Here is a 24,363-nt window from a genome sequence, read left to right on the forward strand (position 1 = left end):
GCACACAACTTAAAAACGTTGTGAATATTTGAGATATTTTTATGAAGTTTTGCCATGAAAATTGTCTTGTAAAGATCTGCTCATTGAAGGCTTAAAATTGTGACCCCCTCCTATCTAAGATATGGTTAACCACCCCCATAATTTTACAATTTCTTTTTTGAGATGCACATGGAATGCAAGACTTGTTTCACATCAAGCTTTGTACTATTGTACCAAGACCTGCTAAATAAGCCACAGTTCGGGGGCATACCTATGATATTTGAGAATTGATACGTGTTGGAAGCTTTTTATTTTCATATTTCAAAACAATTTCTCTCAACATGACTAACTCTTTCATAACTGCTGATGTCAGTTCTTAAATAAGCTGTTCAGTGGCTTTCAAATGGTATATTGTACACAGGCAGAGAGCCTTTTTTTGCTGATTTAGGATAAACTGTCGTTTGCCTAAGGGGCTAAAGGGTTAATAGTTCTTGTAGGAACAGCACCTTGTTCTCGAGATAACTTAACTGTTCCTAAGAGAATTTATTAAAACATGAGGCAAAGTGCTCACTCAGAAAATTCGGTCTCGTAATGTAATTGTAAAATAGGAACACATGTGGAAGTTGGAAGAACAGGAATGAACAACCGATCTTTTCCCACATTTGTTTCGAGTTTTTCCTAACTCTCCCAAGGTTTTTAATTGTTAAGGGGTAAATATTTTTGTCTGCGCTGGCCATTAATCAGGCTCCCGAAAATTGAGGCAGAAAAAATTCGGCGAGCTAAGCCACCCCAGGGTGTCCGAGGTTTTCCTTTAATGGGCTTTTCGTCCCCAAACCGCTCGCACTAGACCCTGCTAGGCTCGCTCCGTTCGCGTGTTTCTGTATTCGGCTTTTCCACCAGTCGACATCGTATTAAAAGCAGGAACTGAAATAATGAAAGATTTTTTTAAAAGGTACTCGGAGTTGTGATTTAACATCCAACACTGTAGCGTAACATTCACTGATAGCACGAGCAGTGATAGAAATGTAGATACTCTAAAAAATTAATATTTAAAAAAGGAAGTATTCTTTACAAGAGTTCAAGTAAACGAATACTATGACGCGCTGGGAAAGGGCCATTTCTGAAAAGTTTAAATGATATAGAGGAAATCGTCATTCCAATAAAGCGCGCTTTACCAACGATTTTTGTTTGCACTTTAATGGAAACTATTATTAGAGATCTTTCCATTGGACACCTGAGCTAGTCAAGCTCCAACTTGGTAACTAAAAAGATAGGATGAACTGAGAACCAATCAGGTTCGAGAATTTGGTTTTATTCAAATTGCTTAAGTTATTATTTTATTGCAAGTGCTCGAAGACAGAGCACAAGTCCATCAATAGAGGGTTTTTCTAAACAAGAAGCAAACATCTGCAAAGAATACAAATAAGGTAAGACTAAGAGCTTTTAGGTCCATTGTCGACGTTTCAGACGCACACCATCTCAACTTTCAAAACTCGATAACTGTCTGTTCGGTCAGGCATAGTGATTTACAGATACTAGAGATAGTAGGGAGTCTTCAAAAACGTTTGCTTGATTAATATTTGTGTTACCATGGCAATGAAAACAAGGTGTTTACAAATAGGCAATTCTCTCAACATCTACAATCAGCGACAAAAGTGTTGAGAAATGTTTGCTAATTGAACTGTTTTCGATCAGACATCCGTACTTCCCGTGATAGGAAAAACACCTTTTGTACGCCCCCCGTTCCCTCCCCTAGATCCGCCACAAAATAAGATTTGCTCGCGCTAGTTGTAACACTGGCAGACCACTCTATGTGTTCGTGGTTACTAAATATGAAAAGAACAGAATCTATGAGGGTTATGAAAAGCTCTGAACAGTGAATTCCCAATAAAGTTAAATGAGACGTTAATCAACCCATGTGTGGTGTTTTTTCGCCTTCCTGGGCCGTCTGAAGGGTCTTCTTACGAAAGTTTTTTTTTTAATGCTTTTACTAACTTACAAAAATCACTTAGAATACATTAAAAAACCTGCTTACAATACTTTGCATTACATTACTTGCTTACGTACAATATGCAATAATTATTATTATGGCATAACCTACTTACACATTACGTCACTTAAGGACTTACACTACAGCTTAATTACTTACTTACAGAAAAAATAAAACTTCGCATAAATAACTTACAGACACGCCTTAACTGGTGAGAAACAATTTCCACTTCTGTTGAAATTCCCCTTCACCATTCAACTTGCCAGCAATACATTTTTTTATCTCGATTTTATCCTGCACCAATGAGATGAAATCACTGAAAACGAACAAAGTATTATTTAGTGCGTTGATACATGGAAAATATTTGCTTAGCATTATGAGGTGGTTGAGGGTCAAACGGTGCGTACAGGGACGAGTAATTCCAGATAATACCTCTGGCTTGGAGAGAAGTGAACTCGCATTACTTGCGGTAGAATACCAACTTTGGAACTTATCCCAAAAAGAAGACGCTCGCGGGCAGCTAACAAACAAATGACGCACGGTTTGACTATCAGGGGGGCAGAAAGGGCAGGATTGGGAGGCGACCTTTTTCATTTTGTAAAATATGCTGTTCGTGGCTCTAATGTTGTGTATAATCTTGCGCTGAAATATTGCTAATTTAACTTCTTTTCTGGCTTTGAACGGCAGAAAATAAATTTTATTTAGATTCTCTTCGTGATATATCGATACTGTATGATACGAGTTTTTTTTTTTCTGAAGTGGGAGAAGAACGAGTTTCTAGGGTTAACAGTTTGTCGTATACCATTTCGCACGGTATAGTACAGACTGGCCGCAGGACTGTAGTAGAGTCGCCAGAATTAACGTGAAGGAGCTTCTTCCAACTTTGGGGGATCGTGGATATAAGGCCATGATATTGTAAAAAGTTGCAATTTAGCGTGTATTCGTTGCGCAAGGAAAGGAAAGGCAGGAAGCAATTTTCATGCTCATCAAAGAGGTCTGAAATTTGCTTTATTCCTGCTCGGTACCATTGAATCAGATATACCATTTTTTGTCAATCATAATGAATTTGTTTTTCCAGATTGTCTGCGACAGTATCTCGGTCTTGCTGTGAGGTGTCGTAGACACGATTTCTTGCCAATGCATGACGAATAATTTGTTTCTAAAATTCCAGAAGATAGTCATTAAGATCAAGAAGGTTTTAGTCATAATTACATTGACTGAGCTCAGTGCCGCCAACAGTAGAGAGAGATGATTTTAGAATATATTTCCACGGTGCATCCAAGTCGGAGCACAGCCGTTTTACCCAAGTTAGTTTCAAAGCCTTATCGAATAGAACAAAATCTTTCGTGCCAAGACCGCCATCCGATTTCTTCTTGATAAGGGTTGTCTTTTTTATTTTGGCGGGTTTTTGCTTCCAGATAAAATCGAACACTATTTTTTGGAGTCTCCATAACGCTGGAGATGAATACAAGTTTGGAGAGGGCTAGTGTTTCAACAATGTTTATTCTACCATACATAGATAAGTCTCTTCGGGACCAGACACTTGAGGTTGTCTTTAGGGATCCTAATTTTTCATAGAAATTTTTCTTATGAGGCAATTCAATATCATAAGTAAAATGCACCCCGAGTGCGTAAACAGGATCATCGCTAATTTGGAGGTTGCAAATTGCGTCTTTCCTATGGCGCATGGAGCCAAGCCATAGCATTTCTGATTTTGCCTGATTTATGTTTAGTCCAGAGCACTTTTCAAACAGTGAGAGTAAGTCAAATAAATTAGAAACTGACTGGACGTCGGCAAGCAGGGCAGTTGTGTCGTCAGCATATTGCGTGACCTTGATCTCTTCATTTCCCTGGATATATATGCCCTTGATGTTTTTTGACCGTCTTAAACTTTGGGCAAGAAGCTCCATAGCGATAACAAAGAGTATGCCTGAAAGGGGACAACCCTGACGGACACCGCGTTCTAAGTAGAAGTGTTTAGAGGCAACGCCATTGTTAATGACGCAACTGATCCATTGTCGGAGATTTGGTCCAAAGTTGAAAGATTCAAGGTATTTTTGGATGAAGTCCCATTCAATAGAATCAAAAGCTTTTTCGAAATCTAAGAAAACAGCTATACCTGGTATATTTTAAATTGTAGTGAAGTCCATTGTGTCTGCTATTAGTCTGATACGTTCTCCAATGAATCTACCCTTTACGTAGCCGGACTGATAAGGATGTATTATGCTTGGCAAGATCTTTTCCAAGCGAGCAGCAATCAATAGTTTTGGTCGCAATTTTGTAGTCAACATTAAGTAGCGATACTGGTCTCCAATTTGTTGAATATTCCCCGTTCTTATTCTTTTTTGGGATTAAAGAAATACTGAATAACTTGCCGTTGAGAGATAGACTGATCCGTGCCACACTCCTGTTTTAGGTGCGGGGATCCCAAGCAATGTTTACCTAACTTTTTAAAGATGCTACTTTTAGCCCTCCCCAAATCTACACAAGTATATTTCACTTGTGGAAAACTATCGATTTATACACTGTTTGGGTTGGACATTCCTGTCTATATCACCTTTCTTTTCTCTCGTAAGTTCTCGCGCGTTTAGAGATGCGCCACACTCGCGTTTTAGGTGCTGGAATCCCAACCAATGCTTACCTAACCTTTCAAAGATGCTACTTTTAGCCCTCATCCAAATCTACACACGTGTATTTCACTTGTGGAAGTCTTTCGATTTGGACAGTGCTTGGGTGAGAGATTCTCGCCCCTATCAACTTTCTTTTCTCTGGTAAGTTTTAGCGCGCTTAGAGATGCGCCACACTCGCGTTTTAGGTGCGGGGATCCCAAGCAATGATTGTCTAACTTTTTAAAGATGCTACTTTTAGCCCTTCCCAAATCTACACACGTGTATTTCACTTGCGGAAGTCTTTCGATTTGGACAGTGCTTTAGTGAGAGATTCTCACCCCTATCAACTTTCGTTTTTCTCGTAAGTTCTCGCGCGTTTAGAGGTGCGCCACACTCGCGTTTTAGGTGCAGGGATCCCAAGCAATGGTTACCTAACTTTTTAAAGATGCTACTTTAAGCCCTTCCCCAAATCTACACACGTGTATTTCACTTGTGGAAAACTATTGATTTCCACAGTGTTTGGGTTGGAGATTCTCACCCATATCAACTTTCTCTTCCCTCGTAAGTTCTCGCGCGTTTAGAGATGCACCACACTCGCGGTTTAGGTGCGGGGATCTTAACCAATGCTTACCTAACCTTTTAAAGATGCTACTTTTAGCCCTCATCCAAATCTACACACGTGTATTTCACTTGTGGAAGTGTATCGATTTGGACAGTGCTTGGGTAAGAGATTGTTGCCCCTATCAACTTTCTTTTCTATCGTAAGTTCTCGCCCGTTTAGAGGTGCGCCACACTCGCGTTTTAGGTGCAGGGATCTCAAGCAATGCTTACCTAACTTTTTAAAGATGCTACTTTAAGCCCTCCCCCAAATCTACACACGTGTATTTCACTTGTGGAAAACTATTGATTTCCACAGTGTTTGGGTTGGAGATTCTCGCCCATATCATACTTGTGTAAGTCTGTAGCTTTGGACAATGTTTGGGTTAAAGATTCTCGCCCATTTTTATACTTTTTTTCAGTCGCATCTTTTCGCGCGTTGAGCGAAGCGGCACACTCGCGTTTTTTGTGTGGGGATCCTAAACTATGCTTACGGGGCTCTTTAAAAATGCTAGTTTTGGCCCTTCACCAAATCTACACAAACGTATTTCACTTGTGGAAGGCTATCGATTTGGACAGTGCTTAGGTTGAAGATTATCGCCCATATCAACTTTCTTTTCTCTGGTAAGTTCTCGCGCGTTTAGAGATGCGCCACACTCGCGTTTTAGGTGCGGGGATCCCAACCAGTGCTTACCTAACTATTTAAAGATGCAACTTTTGGCCTTCACCCAAATCTACACACATGCATTTCACTTGTGGAAGTCTATCGATTTGGACATTGCTTAAAGTCGCCGAGACCGGGCTACACGCAGCGTGATTTTGACCAAATTTGGGTCGATTTTCAGAGCTTGGGTGATATTTCCGAGTCCCAGGGACTCAAAGCTAATTCGAGGAGACTTTGCTTTTCAGTAAATTGGACAGAGGAAAATTTTTGAACGCTTGGTTATGAGCAGTCTGGCCGAAATATAGCCACTTAGTGACTAGAAAGTCGCCGAGACTGGGCTACCCGCAGGGTGATTTTAACTAAGGATTTTAGGGGATATTTCCGAGTCCCAGGGACTCTAAACTAATTCGAGAAGACTTTGGTTTTCAGTGAAATGGACAAAGGAAAAATTTTCGAACGCTTGATTATGAGCAGTCTGGCCGAAATGTAGCCACTTAGTGACTAGAAAGTCGTCGAGACCGAACTACGCGTAGCGTGATTTTGACCTACTTTGGGTCAATTTCCAGGAACTTGGGCGACATTTCCGACTCCCAGGGACTCTAAACTAATTCAAAAAGACTGGTTTTCAGTAAAAGGGACAGAAGAAAAATCTTTGAACGCTTGGTTATGAGCAGTACAATACGTTTGTGTATATCTGAGGGAGGGCCAAAACTAGCATTTTTAAAGAGCCCTATTGGCATAGTCTGGGATCCCCACACTAAAAACGCGAGTTTGCCGCATTGCTAAACGCACTAAAACACGCAAGTGAAAAAAAAAAGATATAAATGAGCGAAAATCTATAACCCAGGCATTGTCAAAAGCGACATACTTCCACAAGTAAAATACACGTTTGTAGATTTGAGAAAGGGCCAAATCTAGCATCTTTAAAAAGTCCAGTAAACATAGTTAAAGATCCCAATACCTAAACCGCGAGTGTGGCGCATCTCTAAGCGCGCAAGAACTTACTAGCGAAAAGAAAGTTGATATAGGCAAGAATCTCTTACCCAAGTACTGTCCAAATTAATAGACTTCAACAAGTGAATTACACGTTTGTAGATTTGGGGGAGGGCTAAAAGTAGCATCTTGTAAGTTTTCGCGTGTTTGGAGATGCGCCACACTCGCGTCTTAGGTGCGGGAATCCCAACCAATGCTTAGTTAACTTTTTAAAAAAAGTTAACTAAGCATTGGTTGGGATTCCCGCACCTAAGACGCGAGTGTGGCGCATCTCCAAACACGCGAAAACTTACAAGAGAAAAGAAAGTTTATAGAGGCGAGAATGTCTCACCCAAGCACTGTCCAAATCGATAGACTTTTGCAAGTGAAATACACGTGTGTAGATTTGGGGGAGGGCTAAAAGTTGCATCCTTAAAAAGTTAGGTGAGCATTGCTTGGGATGCCTGCACCTAAAACGCGAGTGTACCGCATCTCTAAACGCGGGAGAACTTACGAGAGAAAAGAAAGTTGATATGGGCGGGAATCTCCAACTCAAACACTTTCCACATCGGTAGACTTTCACAAGTGAAATACACGTGTGTAGATTTGAGAAAGGCCTAAATCTAGCATCTTTAAAAAGTCCAGTAAGCATAGTTTGAGATCCTGAAACCAAAACCGCGAGTGTGGCGCATCTCTAAACGCGTGAGAACTTACTAGAGTCCGCCATTATTTGAAAACATGGGGAATGTCTTGAACACACTATTTACTTTTAAAGCACTATTAATATCGTGACTTCATTCTAAAGCTTGTCTCATATTCCATCGGCCCTTTCTGGTTTATTAGTGCAGAGTGCACTATTGGGATGGTTATGGGGGTTGCCTGCCGCTAAGGAACTAAGTCGCTATGGCGCTATGGCGCTAAGGTGTAAACTTTAATGTTTGTTTAATTAATTAATTTCAATTAATTAATTAGTCTAGAGGCAAGGAAGTAATGGGAGTAGGGTGGGAAAGGTACATGTGTACTCTACGTAAAACACATTCCATCGCCGTCGCTTAACTTTGAACATCGCAAAGCTATATATTTGTTTCAGGTAACCCCTTGCTCTCCTTGTGGTACCATTCTCCTTAGAACAAAACTAATTTGCCCTAAACGCATGCGTAGATTAGTTAGGGTTCGTGGCTTCTATATTAGGTGAAGGATACATTGCATACGGAATCACGCACAAATGTTGAGTGGTTTTCCTTATGGTAGAGCTCAACATGTAAGACGCATGCGTTCTAGCATTGTTAGTGTTATACACTATCTTTACACGCAGTATTTTATATATCGTGTCATGTGACCAAGGACGGCAGTTATTTTTCAGGTAGCGCCAGTTGTCCCTTTTTATTGCAAAAGTGAAACGTTACTGTGGCTGCGTAGCTTTTAGAATTACAAACAGGTCGGTTCAACAAATATCATCTGCTGTTTTCAATCTACAATAGTGTGCTTGTCAGAGTTCAAATATATTGCTTCTCCTTAGCGACTTGTTTATTTCTTGCCTTAATTGTGTCTGTAAGAGAGACCAAAAAGTTCTCAAGTTAGTGGCGTTAATACTCCGCAAATTGTGAATTTGTAACAAAAGAAACCAGGAAAATGCTCAAATATTGCTGCAGACGCCGTGGCACCTAATGAAAGCGCAAATTAATTTAATCAGTCTTTGAGGAGACTCATTCATATCGGCCAAGTAGCGCTGTTTATCTTCAATACTTTTCGTTGAAAAGATTCTCAGCCATCAATATCGTTGTGTGTTAATTTTGAATTGTTTTATTGTTAACAACAAAGGTGGCAACAGAAAAAGAAAGTGGTATTTCGTGACTATCTGATAATTAAATTAGTTCTTGTTCATCGGTAGAAATTTGCATTTTTAGTAAAACATCGTCTCTGTTTCGTTTCTTCATCACTACATCAGATATTTAACTTTCTTTCATTTATCTCCAAAAAACAAGGACATCTTCCGTATGTTTTGGAGAAAACAGGGGTTTCATATTACATGGCTCTGCGAGGAAAACAAAAGTATCAAGTTACAAAGTTGGCGTGAAGAGCTAAATTGTCACGTTTGCTGCTTCAGCGTATTGTTGAATTTAAAATTAACGAAAATCAACTTAAAGCACCAGTAGTAATTAATTTGTGCGTAATGTTTGGACCTTGAATGAAAATACAACCTTGAAACATACACACTGCAAAGGGGAAAAGCCGTAGCAGACTACCAAGGTAGACACAAACCGGAAGTGAACCGAGTAGGGGTGAGTACTTATTGGACTACTGTACCAGAGCTATCAATTGCGCTCTGCACTATCTGAGATTGTCTCACTAGTTTTTTATTTCATCATCGACATGTCACTGAAACAGATTATGACGCCTTCCCTGGCCGCAAGACGAAGAAACCTGGTGAGAGTATGTAAGGAATGCTGGGAACATTTCCTACCATTTCTCTGCGGTACTTACAGTAGAAGCCCCGTGCGTCCCGTCATGACTTTTTATTTGTTATTATTTTTTGTTATAAATACCAATTCATTAATAATTTGTTAAGTAAGTTTATAAATGGTACTAATAAATATGTTAGAAAGAAAAACAAAGCTGAAACGCAATAATATTAGTAGATATAGAACTTTTGTAAAGTTCTTTCTTGTATTGTTACCGCAGTTGTAGGAAATGTTCCTTTCCATCAGGGAAATGAATGAGCCTGTGGTGGTAAATCAGGCAAAGCTTTTCCCAAGTTATTATACCAATCGAGTTGTGCATCTCTTTACAATCTTACTACAAAGTATCGTTTATATATGTGAAAACTAATCTATGTTTTTAGTCATGTTCTTACTGAAAAAAAACGGTTGCTCTGGCCGTTGATACGTAAAAAAACTTTTACCACTGTGTACATTCCTTAAATTTCATACTTATCTAGAGGTAAATACGGAAAGATCGTTTCAAAATGTTTTTAACAAGCGTTGAAGGGTCTTAATTCTTGCATGTTCAAAAACTGGAATTTTTTATGAACATCGCCATATTTTAGGTAGTATTACCAGGAGCCATAATCGGGGACGGAGACCTTAAGCGCGCGCCATTTCTAGTCCCTATAATATGGGACAATTTTTCTATTTTTAGAACAAATTGCGCCATCTCGTGCGGCACACGCGCGTACATGCTGCGAGGATTTTTGCGGATGTAGCGCGGGGAAATGGCATCCGAAACTCCCGAAATGTTTGATGCTTTTGGCCCACAACTCAATACTTTCCTGTCTGTTGGAATTTTGCTTCAGCGTTTTTGTCGTAAGCTGCTCCAGTTTGAGTGAAGTAAGACAGTGTCAAATTTAGTTATGTACCGCTTTATATCACTGACCAAGTTGTGTTCCGCAGCTTCTTTTACAAGGGCTCCAAATTACTCTACTCTAAGTTTCACATATGTTGAAGATTAACAGCTTTTCAAAAACACAGCAAAAAACTAGTTGGATATATTTGGATATAGCAGCGTTCCAGGACTTCAAAGTTTCCCTCCTCTTGCCACACGCTTAATTGCGAGGATTTCACCAGAGTCTATCTCGACCGAACAGTAAAAAAAAAAATAATTGCAAGTTTGAAATTCGCCAAAATCGTAAGCAACGCTTGATGTTTTATTAAGGCCCAATAAGTGACAATAAAGTTTATGTCTGTAGATGCTGCTCAGTTTTGGTTGTGTAAAAATCCAATAAATCGACTGTTGTCGATGAATAAGAGCGCCGGCCGATGCCTGGTTCAGTCAGTAAAACATGACAAATTAAACTTCCCCACTTTCGAGTGAAAACGTACATCGAACTCAGGTATCTCTAGTTTTTAAATATGTCCTTGTCTATTTTATTTTCGTAGTGTAAAATTTCACTATGTTAAAGAAACACTCCTGATGTTAGTACCCTTTTGGCGTTGGTGAAAATTGTTGCAGCATCTCGGCACAAAAGACAGCGAAAGAAATCTTTGTCAAGATTTGTTGACAATTGAAAACACCGACTCGGACTTGAAAGTGCACGCGTTGCACTATGCGAATGAGCTACTTGTACGCGTCAGACTTTCCTTTCAAAAACTTTTGCAACTCGCCAAGCAAACAGAAGCAATAAGAAACTATCAAAACAGGGTTTGGTTATGATTAAGCATTGTCTGGGAAACTCACAAATTAACTCGATACCAGAGTATAGAGTTTTCTTGCATAACTTTTCTTTATAGAACAAGCGCAAAAGCTTACGCGTACAACTAGCACGAGCATTCATTCACAGCGCGAAATCGAAGTCATACTTTCGACCCTAAAAAACTCACCTTTTCCATTAGCTCAGAGCATAAAACTACATATAAGAGCCCTGGTTCTTATTCCCTGCCTTATTCCCTGCCATCGCTGTGAAAAATCTGCAAGAGGATCTCGCAACTCTCACCATTTGATCACGCAACGTGATAACATCCACGCGAGCGCCCCCGACATGTGCGTGGATCCGCGCGGATATGTGACGTCAGGATGGCGTAATTTGTTCTAAAAATAGAAAAATCGTCCCATATCATAGGTGCGCGCGGATCTCAAGACTTACGGTCTCCGTCCCCGATTATGGTTCCTGGTATTACTTTAACTCTTCCTCGTACGAAAAGTTCAAAAAAAAATTAAAACGGCTCATTTTGGAGCCATTCCAAACGCCTCTTTTCAGAGCCACCACAAGAAGACTTAATCTTCGTTTACTTTGATTCTTTTGTCATTGTTTTGTCGATGGAAATAATATCCATCTTGTTTTTATCCTTGTCAGAGTAAGTAGCCTACAAGCCTGGCCTCGACTACCTTTTAGAATGTTTTCTCCCGGGTACTTTTGCTCGAATGATCAGCGCTTTGCCCGAAAACTTTCAAAACTGTATGAAACTGGAGGGGCTGCAGTCCCGCCCCATCCCCCCCACCCCCTCTACCCGGGCCCCACGCCCGTGCTAAAGGGCTTTTGTTGATGGTCTTGTAGGCAATGATGAAAAAGTTGCTTATGCGAAAAATTACCTCACTCAATTCAAGACTAGAGCACAAAAGCCATACCCTATTTGAGACCAAACCGGCTACAAAACCATACGGGAGTACCCCATGGGGACGGGGGGAGCCTCTCAGCTCGGCACCTATTGATCCATGGAAACAGCCAAGGTTAGCGCGACAGATTGTTGTACGGATCGTGGGTCTCGGTTATAACGTTTCGCTTGAGTGCTTCTGATCTCGTGATCATTGCAGACTCTGATCTTTTCAGACAACAGCCTTCTGCTCGGGGAGGATCGGGGAGCGGTTTTCCATTGTATCGCTGGACGTGATTATAGAAGGTTAGTATATTACTTTAGATGAAAACACTAAGCTAAAAGAGGCCACTGGTTATTAAAAGAACATTTTGCTACTGAGAATAATTCAGTTCGCGTGACTGTACGGAATCACTGTTTTGCCAATCACTCGACAGTGGGATTCTAATTCAAGTTACTAAGTAGATGTTCGTTCTATGTAGGAATATATCTCTTGTTCATGGCCACAGTGGTACATTTATGATGACTGCCGATCGATTGCATACGTCAAAGTGACTGATTCTGGTTCCAGGAGAAGCTTTAACATTTCAGGTAAGCAGGATGAGTGAAATTAAATTATCAAACGTAAGCACATTTTAGACATTTTAGGAACGAGCAAAATTGGGCAGCGTTAACAAGCAACAAAGATGAGAAATCCTTACTCATTTCTGAAGTTGTGGTTAATTGTTTAGTAGTTTTTAATTGAATGTCCATTAATTTGTCACCTAGCTATCTTTCATAAACAGCTCTTCAGTCCCAAGTTTATACAACTCGATACAGGTATGCATTCAGAGAACTGAAAGCGGAAAATCTAGCCTGTTTCTACGTTTCGCAAGCATTGATCATGAACGACTCAGTTGTCCTAAACAAACTCATCAGCGTTTGTCAGGGAACAATTTCATCGCTAGGGGTAGAATCAGTAGTTCAATTACCAGCAAACTTTAGCGAAATCAGATCAACCTAAATCGTGATTTCATTTGAATTTTTACCGGTGAACGCATAAGTTAACTTTACAACAAAAGCTGAGGGCCACGTAAACTTGCAGATACTTGATTCTTAGATTAATTACAGATTGAAGACACATATATGATCTGCTGTTGTGATTTATAATCGGGTTCTTTATCGTAGTTTATGGCCGAAGTTCCTTAAATCGGGGAGTATTTACAATTAATCAGTAATCAGTATATACTAGCGAGCAGTAAGTTTAGCATTTTACTTGATAGTAATCAGTATTGCTGTCTTTTTGCCTGGCTCAAGTTTTAAATGTTTCTCTTGACGCAACTGCGATAAACCCAACGCGAAAAAGCAAATCTTTCTTATTGGTTAACTTTTAAGTTTCAATTTTGGATCTCATTGCTGCTTTGTTAGCATCAATTCTTTCAATTTTGACTAAAGGCAAATGTAATCAGTAAATGTTTCGTCAGATTTGAGCCAACCTATTTGTTTCTACAGTTGTGTAAACTGCTTGGTGACTGACTGACTGACTGACTGACACTGGCTCGATTTCAAGTGAGTTAAAACAACTGCATGACCGCAGAACCTCTCTACAAGGTAAGAAAATTTTGAAAAAAATCTGATAAGTGCATTCTAGTCTGTGCAATTAAAAGGTTATATTTAGCAGTGTTACTGTGCATAACATATGTATTGGTCTAAAACAACAAAGTTAGAAAGCTTTTGCTTCCTTACTTTTCTCGATTTGTGTTAGACACCAATCTTTCGAACACTTCATTTACCGCAGTGTATGTTTGTTATTACCGGCCAATAACATGATCCTGTTTTTTGATTCTGTACACTGTGACTTTATTTATATTCAAAAAAGCTCTAGCTGTTTCAGTGAGTCATACAAGACTAAGCAAAAACGATAGCTTCCCTGTAGCGCCGAGAGCTTCGGTGCTGAAGATATAAACAGACAAGCAGTTATCACGCACATTTGAAAGAGTAACTTGGAAAATGCGATAGAAAGAGTTTATAGCCAATTTCCACAGACTCCATTACACAACGAATATATCTAGACGGAGAATATAATTAGCTAGCGTTTTTTATGTATTTACCGGTTATCGGTAATGATCAGAAAAAGCCGCTTTAATTAAACAGTCAATATTCACTGATGGATTACATTCTTATCATGCCTGTTTGCAAAACACTACTGTTGAATCTTTGGATTTGTCTTATTAAACCCATCTTTATAAAGGGTTCGTACTGGTCCTGGAAAACCTAGAAAGTCCTAGAATTTTATTGTGCCATTTTCCAGAACTGGAAAGTCCAGGAAAAACGGCTCCTCAGGTCCTGAAAAGTTCTGGAAGTCTGTTAAACTCAAGTAATAAAATGAAATGTATGGCAGACAGTAAGGAGAATTAACATTGAGATCTTGGGAATGACATGGTTAATGTGAATTTTAGACTCCTGGAAAAATCAATCTGAGTCCTGGAAAAGTCCTGGAATTATTTGTTTTTGAAATATGGTGCGAACCCTGTTGTATTGTAAACATTTACTGGCTAACTGGCAGGTTTATATGTTGTTCTTATTCAGTCTTTATGGTCAAAAGTGCCATGTAGTAAACTGTTAATGGAAACCAGCTCCCAATTTACAGAGTCCGGTTTTTGTTTGTGTTTCTGCGTTGTCTTTTCAGTAAGACGAAATTCATAATGGCTAATGTAGCACATCAGTGTTGACTCGTAAACACTGAACGATTGCTTTCTCCTTGGTGAAAGTTAAGAAGGTAGATTACGATGTTAACAGATAAAATTTCCTTGTAAGGAATTATTCTCATGTGCTTTAGAGCCATTAACCCAATGCGATAAAGCACATGTTTCTTATTTTTGATCTCAGCATTAATTTGCTGCTTAATTTATTTGTTCGTAGCGACATAAGCGTTTTATATGTTACCTAAGAGATTTAAGAGCCAACCTGTTTGTTTCTACAGTTGTTACTCCTTGGTGACTGAATTACACATAGTCATTTCCAAGACTGAGAATTCAAAACAACGGGACAACTACAAAACTTCTCTTTAAGGTAAGAAAATTATGGAAAAAAATTATAATATGGGAATTCTAGTCTGTGTGATTTAAATAGGTTACTATATTTAGCAGTGTTTGTCTGCATATGTATGGGTCTAAAACAACAACGTTGGATTGTTTTACTCGCCGGCTCATATCCAACAACTCTGACACTTCAAAAAATGAGGCTAACTACTAACTAACTTCCACGAGCGACTCTTCATGGAAGCCTGGATGTCAATAAAGGATCCGCAATCTGGAAATGACCACATCGCCATCCCAGAAGTCTGCAAGTCTTTGGCACGCGCATAAGTCTCCCGCTACATTTCCATGAAACTTCACCCGGAATTTTCCTCAGCGTGCGTTCGACGTGCTGCTTTTTGAATCACGCGTACTAACGTTAATATTTCAACTGATGAAGAAACGTCTTGAACGAAACATCAAAAATAGTCAATGCCAAACCATTATCTTACAATAGCGTGAAGTCAGTTGGTACAAAAGTAGACGCTTGAGAAAAATGCACTAAACATTTCTTACATGATGGATTAAACATTTAAACAAGCCAAAAATTGCGTATGGGGTGCAAATTGGATCGCGAGGGGTGGGGGAGTGTAATGGTTGTTCCATTTTGAAAAAGTTACCGCAGTTGTAGGAAATGTACCTTTTCATCAGGGAAATGAATGAGCCTGTGGTGGTAAATTAGGCAAAGCTTTCCCCAAGTTATTATACCAATAGAGTTGTGCATCTCCACAATCTTACTACAAAGTATCGTTCATATATGTGAAAACTAATCCATGTTTTTGGTCATGTTCTTACTGCAAAAAAGCCGTTGCTCTGGCCGTTGATACGTCAAAAAACTTTTACCACTGTGTACATTTTACACTTATCTAGAGGTAAATACGGAAAGATCGTTTCAAAATGTTTTTAATAAGCGTTGAAGGGTCTTACTTCTTGCATGTTTAAAAAAATGGAATTTTTAATGAACATTGCCATATTTTAGGGTAGTATTACTTTAACTCTTCCTCGTACGAAAAGTTCAAAAAAAATTTAAAACGGCTCAGTTTGGAGCCATTCCAAACCCCCCTTTTCAAACGCCCTTTTTTTTCACGACTCACATTTAAACGATATATGCCCTTTCCAAACAAGGCGAACGTCAGAGTAGCCTAGAAGCCCGGCCTCGACTACCTCAGTTTTAGAATGTTTTCTCCCGTGTACTTTTGCTCGAATGATCTGCGCTTTGCCCGAAATCTTTCAAAAATGTTTGAAACTGGAGGGGCTGCAGTCCCACCACCCCCCCGGCACCCCGCCCCTCCCCCCGCCCCTTCCCGGGCCACACGCCTATGGTAAAGAGCTTTGGTTGATGGTCTTGAAGGCAATGATGAAAAAGTTGCTTATGCGAAAAAATACCGCACCCAAGTCAAGACTACAGCACAAAAGTCATACCCTATTTGAGACCGAACCGGCTACAAAACCATACAGGAGTACCCCATGGGGACGGGGGGAGCCTCTCAGCTCGGCACCTATTGATTCGTGGAAACAGCCAAGGTTAGCGCGACAGATTGTTATACGGATCGTGGGTTCCAGTTATAACGTTTCGCTCAAGTGCTTCTGATCTCGTGATCATTGCAGACTCTGATCTTTTCAGACAACAGCCTTCTGCTCGGGGAGGATCGGGGAGCGGTTTTCCATTGTATCGCTGGATGTGATTATAGAAGGTTAGTATATTACTTTAGATGAAAACACTAAGCTAAAAGAGGCCACTGGTTATTAAAAGAACATTTTGCTACTGAGAATACTTCAGTTCGCGTGACTGTCCGGAATCACTGTTTTGCCAGTCACTCGACAGTAGGATTCTAATTCAAGTTAGATGTTCGTGCTATGTAGGAATATATCTCTTGTTCATGGCCACAGTGGTACATTTATGATGACTGCCGATCGATTGCATACGTCAAAGTGACTGATTCTGGTTCCAGGAGAAGCTTTAACATTTCAGGTAAGCAGGATGAGTGAAATTAAATTATCAAACGTAAGCACATTTTAGACATTTTAGGAACGAGCAAAATTTGGCGCGTTCATACAAGCAACAAAGATGAGAAAACCTTACTCATTTCTGAAGTTGTGGTTAATTGTTTAATAGTTTTTAATTGAATGTCAATTAATTTGTTGCCTAGGTATCTTTCATAACAACACTTCAGTTCCAAGTTTATAAAACTCGAGACACGTAGGCATTCAAAGAACTGAAAGCGGAAAATCTAGCCTATTTCTACGTTTCGCAAGCATTGATCATGAACGACTCAGTTGTCCTAAACAAACTCATCAGCGTTTGTCAGGGAACAATTTCTTCGCTAGGGGTAGAATCAGTAGTTCAATTACCAGCAAACTTTAGAGACATCAGATCAACCTAAACTCGTGATTTCATTTGTATTTTTTCCGGTGAACTCATAAGTTTACTTTACAACAAAACCTGAGGGCCACATAAACTTGAAGATACTTGATTGTTAGATTAATTACAGATTGAAGACACATATATGATCTGCTGTTGTGATTTATGATCGAGTTCTTTATCTTAGTTTATGGTACATTACTTCCTTAAACCGGGGAGTATTTACAATTAATCAGTAATCAGTATTTACTAGCGAGCAGTAAGTTTAGCATTTTACTTGATAGTAATCAGTATTGCTGTCTTTTTGCCTGGCTCAAGTTGTAAAGGTTTCTCTTGACGCAACTGCGATAAACCCAGCGCGAAAAAGCAAATCTTTCTTAAGGGCTAACTTTAAAGTTTCAATTTTGGATCTCATTGCTGCTTTGTTAGCATCAATTCTTTCAATTTTGACTAAAAGCAAATGTAATCAGTAAATGTTTCGTCGATTTGAGCCAACCTGTTTCTTTCTACAGATGTATAAACTCCTTGGTGACTGACACTGGCTCGTTTTCAAGTGAGTTAAAAAAACAACTGCATGACCATAGATCCTCTCTGCAAGGTAAGAAAATTGTGAAAAATATCTGATATGTGCATTCTAGTCTGTGTAATTAAAAGGTTATATTCAGCAGTGTTTCTGTGCATAATATATCTATTGGTCTAAAACAACAAAGTTAGAAAGCTTTTGCTTCCTTACTTTTCTCAATTTGTTGTAGACACCAATCTTTCGAACACTTCATTTACCGCAGTGTATGTTTGTTATTACCGGCCAATAATATGATCCTGTTATTTGATTCTGTACTCTGTGACTTCATTTATATTCAAAAAAGCTCTAGCTGTTTCAGTGAACCATACAAGACTAAGCAAAAACAATAGCCTCACTGTAGCGCGGAACGCTTCAACGCTGAAGGCATAAAGAAGCAACCAGTTATCACGCACATTCGAAAGAGTAACTTGCAAAATCAAATGCGATAGACAATGTTTGTAGCCAATTTCCACAGACTCCATTACACAACGGATATATCTAGACGGAAAATATAATTAGCTAGCGTTTTTATGTATTTACCGGTTATCAGCAATGATCAGAAAAAGCCGCTTTAATTAAACAGTCGATATTCACTGGTGGATTATATTCTTATCATGCCTGGCATATTAATGCAAGTTAATATGATGTGAGGATTTGGATTTTTAGTCATTATTATGTCATTTTTTCTACCTAATGTTTTTACCGTGTGTAAATAATGATTAAAGATTAAAGATTAAAGACTGAACGACTGATGTCCTTGGTGAAAGCTAAGAAGCTAGATTGAAATGTTAGCAGATACAATTTCCTTGTAAGGAATTATTCTCTTGTGCTTTAGAGCCATAAACCCAATGCGAAAAAGCACATCTTTCTTAATTTTGATCTCAATATTAATTTGCTGCTTAATTTATTTGTTCGTAGCGAGATAAGTGTTTTATATGTTACCTAAGAGATTTAAGAGCCCACCTGTTGTTTCTATAAACAGTTGTTACTTCTTGGTGACTGACTTACACATTGTCGTTTTCAAGACTGAGAATTCAAAACAACTGCACAACTGCAGAACTTCTTTTTAAGGTAAGAAAATTATGGAAAGAAAATTTAATATGTGAATTCTAGTCTGTGTGATTTACATAGATAAATATATTTAGCAGCGTTTGTCTGCATATGTATGGGTCTAAAACAACAACGTTGGATTGTTTTACTCGCTTGCTTTTGACAATTTGTTGGAGAAAACAATTCGTCAAAAACTTGATTTGCTATGCTTGTCAACTGGCCAATAAAATAATCCTGTTTTGTGATTCTCTACTAGTGCGACTTAATTTATTTATGTTCAAAAGAGTTGTAGCTGTTTCAGTGAGCCATACAAGACTATTAAGCAACAACAATAGTTTCGCTGTAGTGCGCCGAAGGCGTCAACGCTAAAGATATCAACAGACAAGCAGTAATTATCACGCACATTTATAAGAATAACTTGAAAAATGTGATATTCACAACACTACGAAATAATATTGCACCAGAGCTAACTTAAGATGATTAATTAAGCCACAGAGAGAAATCGAATTTCCCAGTTTAAATGAATATATATGCTTTAATAGACAGATGACAGTTGTAAAACAATTGATCCAGTGGATTTCATTTTTACTTGACAATTTTCTTGTTGTAGAAATACTAAACCAAAGATGGCTATTTAAGTATGCGTAAATTAGAGACAACCTGTTTATTTCTACAGTTGTATTAACTCCTTCAGGTGACTGACTGATACTGTGTCATTTCCAACGGATTTAAATAAAACTCCTCGACTTCAGAACTTCTCTTAAGGTAAGAAAATTGTGAAAACAAAAATTCTGATATCAGCATGTATTGAGTTAAGTTAGTTTGTGTGATTATTACTCTAGGTCTTATTTAGAAGTGTTTGTCTGCATATGTTAATTGGTCTAAAACAACAAAGGCGGAAATCTTTTCACTTACTTGCTTGCTAAAATTAGTGAGTGAATTTGTTCGCAGCCACATTTTAAATTTTGACCAAGCTATTAATAGAGCAAGTGTTTTATATCTTACCTAAGAGATTTAAGAGCCAACCTGTTGTTTCTACAGTTGTTACTCCATGGTGACGGACTTACACATAACCATTTTCAACACTGAGAATTCAAAACAACTGGGCAACTACAGAACTTCTCTTTAAGGTAAGAAAATTATGGAAAAAAATTATAATATGTGAATTCTAGTCTGTGTGATTTACATAGATAAATATATTTAGCAGCGTTTGTCTGCATATGTATGGGTCTAAAACAACAACGTTGGATTGTTTTACTCGCTTGCTTTTGACAATTTGTTGGAGAAAACAATTCGTCAAAAACTTGATTTGCTATGCTTGTCAACTGGCCAATAAAATAATCCTGTTTTGTGATTCTCTACTAGTGCGACTTAATTTATTTATGTTCAAAAGAGTTGTAGCTGTTTCAGTGAGCCATACAAGACTATTAAGCAACAACAATAGTTTCGCTGTAGTGCGCCGAAGGCGTCAACGCTAAAGATATCAACAGACAAGCAGTAATTATCACGCACATTTATAAGAATAACTTGAAAAATGTGATATTCACAACACTACGAAATAATATTGCACCAGAGCTAACTTAAGATGATTAATTAAGCCACAGAGAGAAATCGAATTTCCCAGTTTAAATGAATATATATGCTTTAATAGACAGATGACAGTTGTAAAACAATTGATCCAGTGGATTTCATTTTTACTTGACAATTTTCTTGTTGTAGAAATACTAAACCAAAGATGGCTATTTAAGTATGCGTAAATTAGAGACAACCTGTTTATTTCTACAGTTGTATTAACTCCTTCAGGTGACTGACTGATACTGTGTCATTTCCAACGGATTTAAATAAAACTCCTCGACTTCAGAACTTCTCTTAAGGTAAGAAAATTGTGAAAACAAAAATTCTGATATCAGCATGTATTGAGTTAAGTTAGTTTGTGTGATTATTACTCTAGGTCTTATTTAGAAGTGTTTGTCTGCATATGTTAATTGGTCTAAAACAACAAAGGCGGAAATCTTTTCACTTACTTGCTTGCTAAAATTAGTGAGTGAATTTGTTCGCAGCCACATTTTAAATTTTGACCAAGCTATTAATAGAGCAAGTGTTTTATATCTTACCTAAGAGATTTAAGAGCCAACCTGTTGTTTCTACAGTTGTTACTCCATGGTGACGGACTTACACATAACCATTTTCAACACTGAGAATTCAAAACAACTGGGCAACTACAGAACTTCTCTTTAAGGTAAGAAAATTATGGAAAAAAATTATAATATGTGAATTCTAGTCTGTGTGATTTACATAGATAAATATATTTAGCAGCGTTTGTCTGCATATGTATGGGTCTAAAACAACAACGTTGGATTGTTTTACTCGCTTGCTTTTGACAATTTGTTGGAGAAAACAATTCGTCAAAAACTTGATTTGCTATGCTTGTCAACTGGCCAATAAAATAATCCTGTTTTGTGATTCTCTACTAGTGCGACTTAATTTATTTATGTTCAAAAGAGTTGTAGCTGTTTCAGTGAGCCATACAAGACTATTAAGCAACAACAATAGTTTCGCTGTAGTGCGCCGAAGGCGTCAACGCTAAAGATATCAACAGACAAGCAGTAATTATCACGCACATTTATAAGAATAACTTGAAAAATGTGATATTCACAACACTACGAAATAATATTGCACCAGAGCTAACTTAAGATGATTAATTAAGCCACAGAGAGAAATCGAATTGCCCAGTTGAAATGAATACATGTGCTTTAATAGACTGATGATAGTTGTAAAACAATTGATCCAGTGGATTTCATTTTCACATGACAATTATCTTGTTGTAGAAATACTAAACCAAAGATGGCTATTTAAAGTATGCGTAAATTAGAGACAACCTGTTCATTTCTACAGTTGTATTAACTCCTTCAGGTGACTGACTGATACTGTGTCATTTAAAACGGATTAAAAAAAAAACTCCACTACTTCGGAACTTCTCTTAAGGTAAGAAAATTGTGAAAACAAAAATTCTCACGTCACATGTATTCAGTAGTTTGTGTGATTATTACTGTAGGTTTTATTTAGAAGTGTTTGTCTGCATTATGTTAATTGGTCTAAAACAACAAAGGTGGAAAGCCTTCAACTTGCTTACTTTTCTCAATTTGGATACCTTTTTTAAGAAAATTGTGTTTTTGATGTAGTACTCTTTGACTTTCGCTATGTTCAACACAGTTCTAAACTATTTTTAATGAGACAATTACAAGACTGCTTTAACGCTGACGATATACACAGACCAGCAGTTATCAAGTGTATTTGAAAGACTGTAACTTACAAACTGCGATAGAAAGAGTTTGTAACCAATCTCCCTATTTAGACTTCATTACACAACGAATGTATCCGGACGGACGTGAGAAGAAAAATTGCAGCTCAAGCTTTTTTATGTACATTTGTGGTGTATTATCGGTGATCAGTCCTGGTCACTGCAGGCTTAAAGGATTCAGTGTTCACTTGTGCATTACATCCTCCTTATCATGCCTGTTTGCCAGACAATTGTATGTTCAATCTTTGGCTATGTCTTAAACCCATTATTATCATGTTCGTTTTAAAGTTCCATGCTTAAATGTTACAGGTAAATGAGTTTTATTTACTTGTTTTTCTTATTCTTAATGGTGTATATACATTTATTGGTGACAGTGGGACAGGTTAAGTTGATGTAAGGTCTTTGAAGTTGACACGAGAAGAAGGACAGCATTTCCTGAAAGATGGTGCATGAATAACTTTCAATTTGTTCAGCGACTTCATTGGCACTTCTGACCAATCGTATGCCCACGGAGCTGTAGACATGAATGAAATTTGTCCTCTCCAATCCTCACAGGAAGCTGTACCCGGAACAAGTACATGTGAGTATCGATTTGTATTATTTTTAATTAATGTTTGTTCATAATAGTTGTTTTAGATTTTATTGGCGATCTGAGTGGCCATCAAGGAGAGTCACAAGTAGTAATATGCACAAAGAGTTGGAAGGGAAAGAGGTATTTCAAGTAAGATTTCCACATGTCCCCAACAGAAAAAAATTATTCAATTATTTAAAGGGACAGTATCATGAGCTGCACATCAGTGTGAAATTGATTTTTCATATTGGCTAAAATACTTGCTTTTAGAGGGTATTTTTAATGTAAATTGTTTTATTTTGTAGCGAAGGGAAAGCAGATTTGTCAAAACTAAGTTTTTTCTAGGTCTGTTTGAGTTTTTTAAAATTAACTCATAATGATGTGCCGTGTTTCTGGCATCGCGGACTTGGAAGAGAAGCTCACAAGTCAACTTGGTAAAAATGTTTAATTATGTAAAAATAAACTTTCACCTACTAATTTTAAAGTTGTGATAGCTTAAACATGGTACCGTTTGTTGTCATGGCAACTAATTCTGACATTACAAAGATTTTGTTTTGTTCTTCAGCCAAATATATATATTCAGGTTTTCCTAGTTAAATTCTGTAAACACACTGAGGTAGCTGTGCGATAGTAAAAATATTTAATTACTTAAAATAGGTCAAAGCCTTAATTTTAAGTATTGAGAGCAACAACAGTAGTTCAGCTATAAATTTGAACCATTATTTCTCTTTGTAGTAAGAAATGGCACACCCACAGATTATGAATTAGAAGTACTGGGTAACAAAATTGTAAACTGGAGACCACTTGGGCGTCGCCTTGGGCTCAGTGATCCACAGCTTGAACAAATAAATCAAGCTCACAACCAACTGTCTGAAAAGGTATACCACATGTTAAAGCACTGGAAACAAGGAAACGTTTCTTCAGCAGCAACATACAAGGACTTGTGTGATGCATTAAGCCACGAACTTGTGCAGCGCCAAGACTTGGCAGAGCAGTTTTGTTATGTTAATGGTAAGTATTTTTTACAATGTTAAGTGCTGTTCCAGTAGTCTAATGGTTTAAGTGTGATGTACTCCAGATCAAGTCTGGATGGGGTTAATTTGTCATGTTGTCAGGCAACAAAATTTGCTCTTACAGCACCTCTCTTCATCCAGGTGCAAATTAAAGGTTAATTGACAGGGTGTTATATGCAAGGCACCAACATACAATTTTTTTCATCACTAATCAAGTTTCCCTTAAAGTGCCTATGAAGTAAAAAATAATTGCTGCTGATTTGAAAGGCTTTTCAAAGTAAAGAAGAATGGCGTTTTCCTTTTTAGAATATCTTTTTTCATTTTGGAGATATTCACGTTTTTGTATTAAAAGTGATGACGTCATAGGTGGTTCCACTAAAACAGTTCAACACTCAATCAAGCATATCTCTAGAAATATTAAAGCAGTGTTCTTTAAACTTGGCACCAGAAATGTACATCACAAAAGAAACAAAATGACACCCGTCGTGCCGTTGCCATGGCAACAGTTATGCTGCTGGTCCTGTTTTAATTAAAACTAACATTACCAGATTTTATCTTAAACAAGGATCATCCACTCCCAACAATCTAATGGGAAGAGTTAAGACAATAT

The 24,363-nt window shown here is 38.0% G+C and overlaps 1 protein-coding gene and 1 long non-coding RNA gene across 2 annotated transcripts in view; one reads left to right on the top strand and one right to left on the bottom strand.

Moving 5' to 3' along the window:
- The window catches only part of LOC145493524 (uncharacterized), a 119,314-nt gene that overhangs the window by 83,080 nt on the left and 11,871 nt on the right, over positions 1-24,363 (top strand). The window lies entirely within an intron of this gene.
- LOC145493545 (uncharacterized) overlaps positions 1-24,363 on the bottom strand; it is a 43,599-nt gene that overhangs the window by 1,704 nt on the left and 17,532 nt on the right. The window lies entirely within an intron of this gene.

Source organism: Orbicella franksi, chromosome 7, assembly GCF_964199315.1.
Source record: "Orbicella franksi chromosome 7, jaOrbFran1.1, whole genome shotgun sequence".
Taxonomy (NCBI): Eukaryota; Metazoa; Cnidaria; class Anthozoa; order Scleractinia; family Merulinidae; genus Orbicella; species Orbicella franksi.